Below are 15,939 nucleotides of genomic sequence, written 5' to 3'. Positions count from 1 at the left end.
TCCTCTTTAATGAGATGCGCACTGAAATTGAGATTTTGTCAAAAGTGGAGTTTTTTAGGTGGGGTAGTATTTTTCAACCAGTTCATCAAATTTTGTTGATTATTAGGTAAAATGGCGTTAGTAAATGCCGTAATTATCAGTAGAATTCGTTTATAAAGTGGCGGCAATGAAATATAAAATGTAAGAAATAAATATTTTCGGAATCGCCACATGTCAGTTGCCGCACACACACAAGCGACAGAGGTGACAGAGGCAGAGTAGTAAATTTACAGATTTTGTAACTCAAAACCAAGAACTTTCCGGAAAATCTGCACAAAAATTCATTCTTTGCGTTTAGATTTCAAAAATTTGAAAAATGGCGTGCTTGAGATCTCTGCTGCTGTTCTTGTGTCTGACGGCATCAGCATTTGCATTTGGGGAAGAAACCCTTTTCCCAAGTCTGCAGACAGCTTCAGGGGAGGAGAGAGATGGAGCTGTGATTAGGAGAGAGAGAGGGAGATTTCTGGCTGATAATTCGAGTAATGAACAAGTGAACACAAGTCTGATTTTGGCTGCGAAGCGAACGCAGAGGAAAGATCCTCTTGATGATTTTCACATATACAGAGGAGGCTGGAACATCAGCAACCGCCATTACTGGGCTGTAAGCTCAGTTTCTTTCTAATTTCTTTTTATTGTTGGCTGAGATGATTTTATGAGTTTGAGAGCTCATTCTTTATGTTCTTGGAGTTTAAGCTACCTTAGTTTTCTTTCTTGGGAATACAATATTTTTCATGTTGTTTTTAGGGAATTTGAGAGCTAGTTCTTTATGTTCTTGGAGTTTAGAGCCACCTTAGTTTTCTTTCTTGGGATGCAGCATTTGATTTCATGTTGTTGTTAGTTAGTTCAAGAATTTGAGTACTCTTTCTTTATGTTATTGGAGTTTAGGCCACCTTAGTTTTCTTTCTTGGGATACAGCATTTGATTTCATGTTGTTACGAGTTAGTTCAAGAATTTGAGAGCTCATTCTTTATGTTCTTGGAGTTTAAGGCTACCTAGTTTTCTATCTTGGGAATACAGTATTTGAATTCATGTTGTTATGAGTTAGTTCAAGAATTGATGCTATTTGTGTCAGTATATGTATGATAATGTGCTGCTATTTTTCTTGGTTGAAAAAGAAGAGATTTTCTAGTGATCCATATCCATGTGAATAATGAATTTGATGTTGGATTGCAGTCTGTGGCTTACACTGCTGTTCCCTTCTTTGTTGTTGGTGCAATCTGGTTTGTCATCTTTGGGCTTTGCTTGACTATCACATGCCTCTACTTCTGCTGCTGCCGAAGGCCGCCTTATGGCTATTCTCGAGTTGCTTATGCCCTATCTCTCATTCTCCTCACCCTTTTCACCATTGCTGCAATGTATAGTATTAGTATACCCTCTCTCTCTCTGTGTTTTTTTGGCTTTGCATTTGTGGTTAAGAGGTGAAATTAGTGTGTGATGGTACCTTTTTCAGCATTGGATGTGTCATCTTGTACACTGGCCAAGGGAAATTTCACACCAGCACCATCAACACTTTGGAATACGTTGTCTTTCAGGCAGATACCACGTCCGAGAGCCTTAAAAATGTGTCGGGATATCTGGCTGCAGGCCAAGCAGATTAATGTGGATCAAGCGATCCTGCCTCCTAATGTCCAAGGCGACATTGACTAGCATCCAAACCAGGATAAACTCTTCGGCCACCACCCTCTCAAGTAAGACCGAGGACAATTCAGAGAAGATCAAGGATCTAATTCAATCAGTGTAAGTGAAGTAGTGCTACTTTTAACTCTCACTAGTCACTATACATAGCAATAGATGAGTGAATGGTCGTTTTCTTGCAGGAGATTGGCTCTCATCATACTCTCTGCCGTTATGCTTCTTCTAACGTTTCTTGGATTTGGTAGTTTCTTCAACTCGATGCACAAAGTTTAGCATTCCCCCTACTTTTCTCTGATCTTACTCTTGGGATGTTTTCGTTTCAGTGTTTTCAATCTTCGGAATGCAGGTTCTTGTTTACCTGTGAGTTTGAACTAGCTTCCCTCGTTGTTCTTGCTTCCCTCAACGTCTGCCTTATGTCTCCGTTTCTTCGTTGCAGATTGGTGATCACGGGATGGATTCTTGTAACCGGGACATTCATACTCTGTGGGATATTTCTTCTTCTGCACAAGTATGTATGATCACTAATTGACTATCCAAATCTTGCATAGCCTTGCATTATATGATCATTTGTCGTCTTTGGTTTCCAATTTCAGTGTGACGGGAGACACCTGCGTAGCAATGCAGCAGTGGGTCCAGAACCCGACTGCTCGTACAGCTCTTGACGACATCCTGCCTTGCGTGGACAACGCGACTGCCCAAGAGACGTTGACCAAAAGCAAGGAAGTAACATCACAGCTAGTCACTTTGATGAACACAGTGATCACCACCATCTCAAACGCCAACAACATCCCCAGCTTCCTTCCATTCTACTACAACCAATCAGGGCCCCCTCGTTCCAAACGTGTGCAACCCGTTCAATCCAGACCTCAGCAGTCGAGCTTGTGCACCCTGGTGAGGTCGACCTCAACAATGCCACACAGGTACTCTCCTCACAACTGGATGAGTTTATGATGTTATTGAAATGAATTTGAAAACTCTAGCAACCACGGGTTAACGCAGGTGTTGGGCGGCTACGTCTGCCAAACATCAGCAAACGGCATATGCACGACAACAGGGCGTCTGACGCCAGCCATCTACGGCCAGATGGCTGCTAGTGTGAATGTGAGCTATGGGTTATATAGGTATGGCCCTTTCCTGGTTAATGTTCAAGACTGTAGTTTTGTGAGGGAAACATTCTCAGCAATAGAGACGACGTATTGTCCCGGGCTGCGCAAGTACAGCAAGTGGATCTACATCGGGCTCGTGATGGTCGCCCTCGCGGTCATGCTGTCTCTGCTGTTTTGGGTTATATACGGGAGGGAGAGGCGCCACCGCGTGTATACAAAGGCGCACACGCCTCGAGAGGCACCGGGTTTCGGTGAAGACAAGCATGCTTAGATCTTGAGGCAAAGCCATTGCTGCTTCATTCATGATTTTGGCTTCATTTGTACCATAACTTAGGTGTGTGTGGTGTTTGCATTGTTGCTGTAGGTGTAGATAGTGTTGTTTTTATTACAAAGTTCTTTTTATTATTTTTTTCATTTGCTTGTGATATATATTTACATTTCAGTCATCGAGTCTACTAATTAGCGAGTTTTCAATGCCATGGGCATAGGGTTGATCATTAGTGGCCATTTGTTTTAGGGTTATATTTTTATATTTATATATAAAATTGGTATCAACTTAATTATCATATTTATAAATATAATAAAAAGATTAGTTGTAATTAAATATATTTGAATTGAGTATTCAAAAAATAATAATAATAAAGATTCACAATAATAAAAATTGATATTATGAAAAGGCCAAAAAAAAAGTTGAAAAGATGAAAATAAAAATAAAAAGAGAATTGGAAAAATAGATTTATTCCAAAAATAAAAGATGAGAGATGAGAGAGAATTTATTTCAAAATTTAATTTTTAAATAAATATAACTTTTATATTTTAAATGAAATATTTACATAACATATATCAAAATATATTTTTTATCGTGATTTTTAATTTGACATGCATTTTAAATATTTCATAATTAGTCGAATTTTACAATTTTAGCAAATTACAAATAAACCTTCAATTTTATCATAACTACAAATTGTCATTTAATTTTGAAATTGATTTCCAATTGAAATTTGTCTTTTTGATATATTATGATTTTTCAAATGTTTCGATAATGTCTATACCTTTAAAATTTTCAATGTGTAGCAAATAAGACATTTCGAATTTTCGGACCACTTGAAATCATGGCTTAAGTGATTTAAGTTGGTGACACAAATAATTATAATGTAGAAACAAAATTGTCGTTTTACATTAAAATTTACATATGACTATATAAAAACAAATGTTTAACAGCGGTTTGATACGTGTAGCTAGATCGATAATGGAATCAAAGATAGTACTACAACAGCCAAACACAAGCCAACCATTCTTAATACATCCAAAATTTATTCTTGCATCATTTTTCTCTAACATAGTTTTTATTTTATAATGTTTATTCTGCAGAAGTGAGCTGGCCGTTAGCCCAAAATTGGACATCACGCGAAAAAATAATACTTCTCCTATGTTAACAACTAATAAAAATATTTATCAACGAAGCCTTCCTATTTTTATCTAATTATTAACTGCAATTCGAGCAAGTTGGCATAGAAAATATTAGAAAAAGAGAGGCGTTTGATTATTGCGTAAGGGGGTCGGCACGCTTCATGATAAACTAATTATGACTTTATTATATAATTTATATTTGAAAATTTTGACATTTTCAAGAGACGTAGTCTTCTAGCGCCGCTATGTCTTACTTGGCTTTCTCAATCATATACCAATTTACACGTTCAAGTTTGAATATTGAACCCATGATTTTTGCAATTTTTATTTATTTATTTATAATTACTAGTTTCAAATGTCGAGTTCCTTTTTTTTTTTTTTGAGAAATGTCGAGTTCCTTCGATAAAAATAGTAGGTGTACAAGTTTATTGAAATACATTATTGAATATTTCTTGAAAACTGCATTAGTATTATGAAATTGGCATAGAATCTTTCCCCTCACCAATTGATCCAAAAAAATCACAAATATCAACGCCTAATTAGCCAATATCGTGGCTTGTGTCCGAAAAAGACGACACTGTCACTTAATTACCAAGCAATTAAACAATTGATTTTATTAGCTAAATATAGATTTTTAAATTTCTCTATATTCGGAATGGAATAATTCCAATTTACTTGAAGAAAAAGAAATGTGAGCAGAATTTCAAGTTGTGCATACTTTATTAGCTTCTAGAAATAACCAATCAAGGCACGAAATTACTTGTTTCTAAATTACGGGACTTGACCAATTTGATTATTGACTATAATTACACACCTAATATTATATTCAATGAGCAAAAGAGAAACACAACCGCCATTGAATATTAAATGCCCGTTAAAGAGACTCTTTGTGAAATTCCGAATTCTCTTCTTTTCTATTCCCACCAATAACCAAAAAATTTAATGCAAACAAGCTTTGTGCGCCCTACTTTTCGGTTATAAATTATTACTTCAATTTGATTTAATAATAAAATTAAAAAAATTGTTGAATTTTATAAAATAAAATTCTACTTATTTCTTGTGAAGCAATTTATACATGAACTTTTACTATTGAGCATAATTCATCTATGTTCTTTTATCTTCCTTTTAATTTATTAAATTAATTATTGAATATTGCGTTTTTAATGATGATGAGGGTTGCTAGCTGGGTTGGGTATTTCTGGGCCCTCACAATCCTTCCTCATCGGCCCACATCCACGCATGTCCAGCTAGACACCATTTCCCTATCACATCCAACCTCGTATTCGTTTGTTTATTTTTTACTATTTTATTTTATATATTATGGTCCGTTAATATCAGCAGTAACTTTTTTTTACGATCGAGTCATCTGCAGAAGTCTATTTTTAGTAATTCTCGAGCTTTCCAAGCTAAGGTAAAATGAGTCCACAGCTTCGAGCTTCGATTTTGACAATAATCCGTCTCCTATCCTTGCACCGTTGCACGCAACGCTTCTACAGATCTCAACACAAAGATGAAAACAAATAATAATAAATGAAAAATTGAAACGAATAAACGGAAATTACCTTATACGAATCGACGGACGAAACGGAACGGACGGCTGACGGATAATAGAACGGAAACGACACGATACACGTAACGGAATGGCGACGCTGCAATGAGAATGGAATGACGTCGATAATCATCTCAACCAGCCCCAAACAGAAAATCAACACGCACACAACTTGATCCTTGAATTTAGATTCAATTATAGTTTCTTCCTCAATTGTTTTGTGATGGCCGATCAAATTCGATTAGATTCATTTAATTGGATGGAGAATGCTCTATGTTTAAATCCAATATGTCCTTCAGTTTGGAAATCATATGTACAACCAACACAAACATCAGCTTCCCTGTTTCCAAAAATTGCTCAGGTGTCGCCGCGCATCCTTCTACATCGCCGCGGATCGGGACGCTTTCGCGGCGCGGCTGAGATCTCAAACTAGCCAAACCTGCAAATTCGGCTCGCGTCGTCAGAGGTCATCGGCGTTGGACATGACCGAGAGACGGCTCGGCCGAGGTCGGAAGTCAGCTCGGCGACGCTGCTGGTGCGACGACGGACGGATCAAAGCCGCGAGAGCTCGCTTCACCAGATCTCCCTCCACGGTACCGATCCGCACCAGAGAATTCGTCATCGCAGATCTCCTCATGTTCAACCGGTTCGGCGAGTAGGAAATCGATTGATTCCCACCGCCGCCAGCCGAAGCTGTTTTTGTGCAAAGCACATCGAAACGAACCTGGATGACTCGTCGGCGAGCACAAGCACGTCCTCTTCTGAATATTGCCGCCGCCGGCGCTCCTCTGCACGACCTGGTTGCGCGGCGCCGCCGCGATCGAACGCCTCGGAGATATAGATCTGTCGATCGTGAATCGAACGGACCGCGACGGAGGCGGCGGGGATAGGCCGTGGAGGTTGACGCGCGTCGGAGACGCCGCACGGCGCTGGTTGAAGAAACCAGCTCCGGGCGATGATGAGTAGTAGCTTGTGGACGAAGCGAACGACGACGACATGAAAGACGAAGACTCCGACGACATGAACGAGGAATTCCGAAGGGCGCCGGAGCGCTGCCCCGACAACACCGGCCCGCTCGACCTTCTAGAAGATGTAGCCATCGCTGGTATTTTTTTCTTTTGCTTTTTCCTTGTTTCCATCTCTGAAGAAGGGGATTGTTTCTCTAGAGAGAGGAGAGAGAAGGCAAGAGGGAATATTTTAGTAATATTTTTCTAAAGTGCCCTGAGGCTCTTCAGTTTGGCAAACCTAGCTGGTGTCAAAGGGGTTTTTTATAGGTGGGGAAGGCGATGGCACATCTCGTAAATTCGACGCGAGGAGAGGGGCAGTGGGGGGAAAAGAAGGGCAAAGTTTGGCCTGGAGGTGGGGTCCAGCATTAAGTAAATGTTGCTGTGTGGAATCTCATCCAACGGCTGCAAACAGACATAAATATGCTAAACGACTCCAGCTGGAGTCGTTTCGAGCAACGAAATCCATTGAGGCGTTGCGGCCTAGCCGCCACGTATTATAATGTGGGGTTCATTTGCGGCTCGCCAATCGAGAAACAATAGCTACTATTTACCTACTTAAGTTTTAAGGATTCATTTTATATTTATTTTTTTTGGATAATCCTAAATAAATGGTGAATTTTGTTTATTGTGCTAATTCGAAGTTATTTTAATTTATCTCATAGTGTTAGTCCATTCTCTTACGAATAGACCGCATTTACGATATTTTGATAAAGTTGTATTCAATAAATTGGTCTCATTCACGAATTTATGTACTGCCGGTATGAGTCATATTTTTCGATGTAAGATGGCTTGTAAGTAGCTACTAAAAAAATTTGCGCAAAACTAATTATTGAATTAAAAAATTGTAAAAATAGTGTCATTTAGCTTATTTTACGCAAGTTTTTCTTAGCCAACACAACTATCCAATACTATACTAATAATCAAGCATTGTCTAAATTTGAAATCAAAATATTGGGTACTAGATTTGAAAAGTGGGCAAACTCTAGTTTTGGAAACTAGGTCTTTAGTGAGAAAAGAAAAATAATCAAACGTTAGTCTATAATTCAATATTAACCTTTTAAATAATGTCGTGCCGTTTCAAGTGTATCATGCATCTATGATATTATTTAAGCGACACATATTGAAAATTTTTCTTTTCTTTTTTGACAAAGCCCGAGTTAAGCATTATCGCGGGAAATTTATATTTTGTTATTATTAGATTAGACAAAGTCTTCCATTACATTGATATAAGCAATAAAAAATTCGAATTTAATATATTGGTTGGGGGGTTGAGAAGTTTGTGGCTTTCTCCAACCTTTGGGTGGGATATAAGGCCAAATTAAAAAATAAATAAATAACATACAACAAAAATGTATAAATATCAAAGTAGTCGTCCAACCCAACTCTTACTTGCACCATCCGTTTATATAACTAGACTTGTGCAATATAACTTTCATGAATCGCAAGTTCTCATTAAAATAATTGTAAACAATATTTTGATGAGGTCGTATTTATTTAATTATTTTTTAGAGGGAAATAAGATTTGGACTAATCAAAGTTGACATGCAAAATATCTCGACAAATTCAAATCATAGTTTTAAAATAATCCAACATGAATCAGTCCCTTCGCAATTCGTGTACATATTCCATTAAATTGTTTTCTAGTTTTCTAGTGAGAGTGCAGAATTAGAGTAACGAATCAAATAAAATTCGGATAAAAAGTTTTATTCGATAAAATTTATTAATTTTTGTAAGATTATTGCGATAACAAAAAACCACATATCAAAATTTACGATAAAATATAATCAAACATCAACAATTTAAAATTACGAATATAATATTAAATATGAGCCTCATTTAAGTTTTATTGTGCAGATAGAGTTTAATTAATATTGCAAATTGACTTGAACAAGTTGATGTTATCCACAATGAGATGAGGAGGTTGATGTTATCTAAAAGGGGGTGGTGGGTTAGATAGCACCTAAAACACTATGGCCTACCATGTTCAATACACTATTTCTAATATTTTTTCTATCCACTTTAAAATTGTTAGGCGCCATTTATGTACTTCTCATAAGTTATTGGTATTGCTAAATGTAGAATAGAATTGATTGAATTTCAATTTGGATCAAAAGCTTGTGGAAAAAAAAAAAAGCATATGTAATTGTTTGCAGCAGTTGGGAATTGAAGATTGAATGATGATTTGTAACATTTTCTTATAGGGCGACTAACCAAATATGTTTTCAATGCTATTTTGATGAATAAATTCATTTTCAATAGTCATGTCCTAGTAAAATATGCATTCTTTTGATATTTCATGCTGATAAGTTTAATGAAACTGGAATACATGCATAATTAGATCGTTCATTTCGATAAGTTTGACTATTTTTCTAAACACAAAATCTCTTATACATTCCGGGTGTACCGTACATTCGAGTTGACCCGTACCTAGATCCTGATCTGCGTGCTAATTCAAACCCTCATCCCAACCCAAATCATATAAATGACATTATTTAGTTATGCACATGACATTGGTATAACCGAATAGTGTCATTTACACAATTTGAGTCAAGGATGCGGATTTGAATTAGAATATGGGTCAAGATCTGAGTATGGATCAATTCAAATGTACCGTATATCCGAATATACCCAATACCACATCTTTTCTACATTTGGTTTGATTTTTTGTGAAAATTAATGTAACTTTAATTAGTAAATTGTGAGTTTGTTAAGAGAGGGGGATGGTGATGTAACGTTTTGGACCTTTTGGTGAAATGTAAGTTAGTGGTAGTTCGATCAAGCAGTTGAAAATTAAATCAAAATTTATTTATTTATAATAAAAAAAATAGGTCATATATACGTGTTAATAATTTAATTTGTCTCGATGTATATATATCTTTTTCATTTCTTTCTTTTTTCTTAGTGAGGAGGATGATCATACAAATCGTGCCGTGTATAATTACGTGGAGCTACATAATAAGGACAAGACATGGTTGGATAAGTCCATTTAGCTAATTATGAATTTATTTGAATTTGTTTCTTGTATATAAATACACACTATACAATTATACAGATTAGATATGGGCGTTGATAACTTCAATGCAACAATATTTTTGTGCCGCTAGTAAATGCTTAAATTTACCGCCATTCATGAATATTATATGCTCGGTTAAACGAGGCACTAAAGTTTTATTAATTCAAATATGATCGATATCGAATAAATTGTAATTTTTATTTATTCGTAATTTAGTTTAATTTAATTTATTCAAATAGAGAGAGTATCTTTCACGAGTCATACAAGAAATGAAACTCACTATCTCTCACTTACACACACATATATGTAGTAATTATAATATTATTAGTGTAGCTTCTCTCTCTTGTAGACTTATAAAAGCGTAATTTAGCCATTGATAAAACTTATACGAATGGAATTTGATCTTTTTATATCTTTGTGTGAGTCGTATCTTTCACGTAGGCAGCACTCATATATTTATAAACTTTATTATTCAGCAATGTATATACACAATACATGGAATCAAAATCAAAAATAAAATCAAATCAAATCGGGTTATTCGATGTTGATTGGTGGTCACCATTTAAAAATTATCGACGTCGGATGTAAAATCTGTCTAATTTTCCGTAGATTATGAGTAATTCAGTGGGGGATTATTTATTCAAGGCTTTTGTTCTGTTTAGTTCAAGGCTAAATATTCAAATAATATCAATTTAATTGTTTTTTTTCAACTCTATCATGATTTTGAGGCCGATGTTTTTTGAATTAATCTTAATAGATTTGTATAGTTAGTTTGTAGTCTGGTCTGGGACTGGGTTATTGAAATGGGGTGATAAATTATGATATATTTGACTATTTAACATTAATTAATTTGTACTCATCAATTTAATCGAGAGCCTCTTGAAGTTTCATTGACAAAAACAAGTTTGGATAAACCACGGTTGGGATACATGGGTTTATTTACTGCCCGGTTTAAATAATTTATCTTCAATAATTAGTTTTTTTGTTTTTTTTTTTAATAAAAAGAACTACCAATTGTTTATACCTCATAAATAGAGACATGTTCCAATAAAAATTCATGATAGATGCTGTATTTTCAATTTATGAATTTAAGATTTTAAAGAAATAATATTTTCATTATTCGATTTGATAATATAAACTTTTATACGTATAAATTCACATAAAGTACAATAATTTAATAATATATTGTGAAAATAAAAATAAATTGTTTGGTGAAGGCCTAAACCAAAACGACCGCAGCCGACAACACATTTATATTCATTATTAGATAGCATGGCCCAGTTTTGACGATAATATAAACCGAATATCCTGAAAAAGGGCTCTTTTATATAAATTGCTTTCATTATAGTTCGGCTTTTGCTTTCCAATTAAATGTGGCCATCACAGGCTTTCTCAAATTCCACCACTCACCACCCTTTGCAAATATTTTTTGTTTAATATGGGCTTGTTTAATTTCAAGATTTATAGTTTAGTGGATATACAGTAAATATCTTTTAAATAATTACAACTTAATAAAATAACAAGTTTTTTAAATTACTAAAATAATGAATTTTTGGATAACTTTTCTATAAATATAAATATATAGAGTTCAAAATTATTTAAGGCCATTATCTTAGGGCGATTTGCAAAAATAGGCCACTATTTCTCGAACATGCAAAAATAGGCCAATTATTTTAATTTTTTGTATTCTTAGGCCACATATGTACCCAATCAAGCTACTTTGGGCCACATTTTGACCCCGAAAAGTGGCCTATAAATGCTGAATCGAGCACAAATGTGGTCTAAAAATACAAAAAACTAAAATAATTAGCCTATTTTTGCAAGTCCGAAAAATAGTGGCCTATTGCAAACCGCCTTAAAATAATAGCCTTAAATAATTTAAAACTCAAATATATAGGGCTCGTCGGTTCTACAAAATACTACAATTATAAATACTTTAGTTATATGTTAAACTATGAATATACTATGATATGGTTATTCTTGAAATAGGTGGATTCCACCTAATAAAAAATTAGGATGGGTTTCAACTAATTACAATGTATTAGTTGATAGATATATATATAAACAGAAAAAGGAAAAAAATGTAAAAAAAAGAAAGAAATAAAATTAGAAAACAAAAAAACAAAAAGATAAAACAAAGGGGCACGTTTTTGCGCTTTTTGCGTTTATATATATATATATATATACACTAAGTTCACCTCATATTCCCGCGCACTACTTCTAACGAACACCAGCGAGTTCTGTGTTGTGAAGAGAGAGAAAAATGCCTCCGGTAACATCTGATTATTTCAGCTCAACTTGAATTTGATACGATCATAATGTGTTTCAATATATTGTGTATAATCTGGATTACACGATTTTTTGATTTTGATTTTAATTACAAAGTATTTAGTAGTTCAAAATCTAATTGACTAATTGAGTTACGAGCATGGAAACACTACTTACTAAGCTCGCATCTCATTAGCAATTTTAGATATGAATGCATACTGGCAGATCTGGATGAGGACCATTACAGGGGCATGCAGAGCAACGACTCATTTTGGCAACACGAATGGGATAAGCACGGGGCTTATAGTGGATTGAGCGGTCGCAGATATTTTGAGTTACCGATTGAGTGCTATAAAGGATTGAATTTGCATCACCATAGCTTTGGCTTTAGATCTAGTGATACTCTTCCTGCCCTTGATGTAGTATATAAGGTTCGGGGTTAGCTTGGAGTTAGTGTGAAGATTTAATCCAGGCTACGAAATAGAGCAAACCGTTACTTGCAACCGCATATCCACAATATGCATGAGATCTAGGTGATGTTTGATCATTGTGGTCAGTTGACCAATCATGTACCGCCTGTGCTTATTGGGTCTCTTTATCGTTCTGTTTTTCCGGCTTACCTCTGTTTTGAATTTGAATGAGAGACGATGTTGTTTGTGAGAGACGATGTTGTTTGTTGGTGCATATTTCTGTTTTTTTTTTTTTTTGCATTAATTCATAAATAAATACAATTAACATTGTACTTTCATCTCATATCTGAGTATCTGATTGCATACTTGCTTCCTTTCTTTGGGAACAAAATATGATTTTTCAGATAGAGATTTATTTTTTGAGTTTCTCCTTATAATGTCATTTTGGAATTCAATGTAGCTTCTCCTAACAAGCACCAATACGAATACGATACGGGAATGAAAATACATTAATTTCTCAAAAATCACAATACGAACCCAGCGGGCCTAGGTAATTTTTTGGGCCGGCCCGACCCGACCCGACCCAAAATTTCAGCAGGCCTCGAAAAATGAAGCCTATCCCAGCCCTATACGGGCCGCCGAGCGGATCAGGCCAAAATGGGTCAAACAATTGATAAATTAATAAATATATATATATTTTTTTCTTCTAAAAATTAATAAATTAAATCAAATTTAAAGAAAAAAATCGAAGACAAATTCGATGAAACAAATAACAACCACCAAAATAATCATATAAAAATATTACTCGCTTTCAAGTCGAAATAAAGTTAAAGGACCGACAAAATTCAAACTCATATTTCAGAGTGCAGTTCAAGTATCTGAAATATGAGTTTGAATTTACTCTCGCAGTAGTCTAACTTTAAGGACTTAATGTGCTCTTTTATATAAATTGCTTTCATTATAGTTGGGCTTTTGCTTTCCAATTAAATGTGGCCATCACACGCTTTCTCAGATTCCACCCCTCACCACCCTTTGCAAATATTTTTTGTTTAATATGGGCTTGTTTAATTTCAAGATTTATAGTTTAGTGGATATGCATTAAATATCTTTTAAATAATTACAACTTAATAAAATAACAAGTTTTTTAAATTACTAAAATAATGAATTTTTGGATAACTTTTCTATAAATATATAGAGTTCAAAATTATTTAAGGCCATTATCTTAGGGCGATTTGCAAAAATAGGCCACTATTTCTCGAACTTGCAAAAATAGGTCAATTATTTTAATTTTTTGTATTCTTAGGCCACATATGTACCCAATCAAGCTACTTTGGGCCACATTTTGACCCCGAAAAGTGGCCTATAAATGCTGAATCGAGCACAAATGTGGTTTAAAAATACAAAAAACTAAAATAATTGGCCTATTTTTGCAAGTCCGAAAAATAGTGGCCTATTGCAAACCGCCTTAAAATAATAGCCTTAAATAATTTAAAACTCAAATATATAGGGCTCGTCGGTTCTACAAAATACTACAATTATAAATACTTTAGTTATATGTTAAACTATGAATATACTATGATATGGTTATTCTTGAAATAGGTGGATTCCACCTAATCAAAAATTAGGTGGGTTTCAACTAATTACAATGTATTAGTTGATAGATATATATATAAACAGAAAAGGAAAAAAATGTAAAAAAAAGAAAGAAATAAAATTAGAAAACAAAAAAACATAAAGATAAAACAAAGGGGCACGTTTTTGCGCTTTTTGCGTTTATATATATATATATATATATACACTAAGTTCACCTCATATTCCCGCGCACTACTTCTAACGAACACCAGCGAGTTCTGTGTTGTGAAGAGAGAGAAAAATGCCTCCGGTAACATCTGATTATTTCAGCTCAACTTGAATTTGATACGATCATAATGTGTTTCAATATATTGTGTATAATCTGGATTACATGATTTTTTGATTTTGATTTTAATTACAAAGTATTTAGTAGTTCAAAATCTAATTGACTAATTGAGTTACGAGCATGGAAACACTACTTACTAAGCTCGCATCTCATTAGCGATTTTAGATATGAATGCATACTGGCAGATCTGGAGGAGGACCATTACAGGGGCATGCAGAGCAACGACTCATTTTGGCAACACGAATGGGATAAGCACGGGGCTTATAGTGGATTGAGCGGTCGCAGATATTTTGAGTTACCGATTGAGTGCTATAAAGGATTGAATTTGCATCACCATAGCTTTGGCTTTAGATCTAGTGATACTCTTCCTGCCCTTGATGTAGTATATAAGGTTCGGGGTTAGCTTGGAGTTAGTGTGAAGATTTAATCCAGGCTACGAAATAGAGCAAACCGTTACTTGCAACCGCATATCCACAATATGCATGACATCTAGGTGATGTTTGATCATCGTGGTCAGTTGATCAATCATGTACCGCCTGTGCTTATTGGGTCTCTTTATCGTTCTATTTTTTCGGCTTACCTCTGTTTTGAATGAGAGACGATGTTGTTTGTGAGAGACGATGTTGTTTGTTGGTGCATATTTCTGTTTTTTTTTTTTTTGCATTAATTCATAAATAAATACAATTAACATTGTACTTTCCTGTCATATCTGAGTATCTGATTGCATACTTGCTTCCTTTCTTTGGGAACAAAATATGATTTTTCAGATAGAGATTTATTTTTTGAGTTTCTCCTTATAATGTCGTTTTGGAATTCAATGTACCTTCTCCTAACAAGCACCAATACGAATACGATACGGGAATGAATATACATTAATTTCTCAAAAATCACAATACGAACCCAGCGGGCCTAGGTAATTTTTTGGGCCGGCCCGACCCGACCCGACCCAAAATTTCAGCAGGCCTCGAAAAATGAAGCGTATCCCAGCCCTATACGGGCGGCCAAGTGGATCAGGCCAAAATGGGTCAAACAATTGATAAATTAATAAATATATATATTTTTTTTCTTCCAAAAATTAATAAATTAAATCAAATTTAAAGAAAAAAAATCGAAGACAAATTCGATGAAACAAATAACAACCACCAAAATAATCATATAAAAATATTACTCGCTTTCAAGTCGAAATAAAGTTAAAGGACCGCCAAAATTCAAACTCATATTTCAGAGTGCAGTTCAAGTATCTGAAATATGAGTTTGAATTTACTCTCGCAGTAGTCTAACTTTAAGGACTTAATGTGCAGCTCTCGCCCTGCTATCTCTCTCTAGCCGACTTCAAAATGGTGGTGAGTTTCAGTTTAATTGTTTATAGTCAAGTCTTTAATGTGCACTTTCAAATACACTTAGTCCTTAATGTGCACATTAAGTCCTTAAGGATCTTTTGTTTAGTAGTAGTGTTAAAAGTTCGACTGAATTGTGTTATGGTAGGTGATTAGAAAAGTTAGACTCAATTGTGTGCATTTCGACAGTTGTGAATAAACTTTCATTTCTCTGAGTTTTCTTCAGTATTTTCTGAAATAGATAGTG

The 15,939-nt window shown here is 34.9% G+C and overlaps 2 pseudogenes; one reads left to right on the top strand and one right to left on the bottom strand.

Moving 5' to 3' along the window:
* Positions 1 to 83: 83 nt before the first annotated feature.
* On the top strand, positions 84 to 3,194 carry LOC131015584 (uncharacterized; annotated as a pseudogene).
* A 2,819-nt stretch (positions 3,195 to 6,013) lies between these two features.
* LOC131015583 (uncharacterized) lies at positions 6,014 to 6,993 on the bottom strand (annotated as a pseudogene).
* Positions 6,994 to 15,939: the final 8,946 nt, after the last annotated feature.

Source organism: Salvia miltiorrhiza, chromosome 3, assembly GCF_028751815.1.
Source record: "Salvia miltiorrhiza cultivar Shanhuang (shh) chromosome 3, IMPLAD_Smil_shh, whole genome shotgun sequence".
NCBI lineage: Eukaryota > Viridiplantae > Streptophyta > Magnoliopsida > Lamiales > Lamiaceae > Salvia > Salvia miltiorrhiza.
The sequence above is the reverse complement of the archived record's forward strand: the minus strand, read 5'-3'. Positions and strand labels throughout refer to the sequence as shown.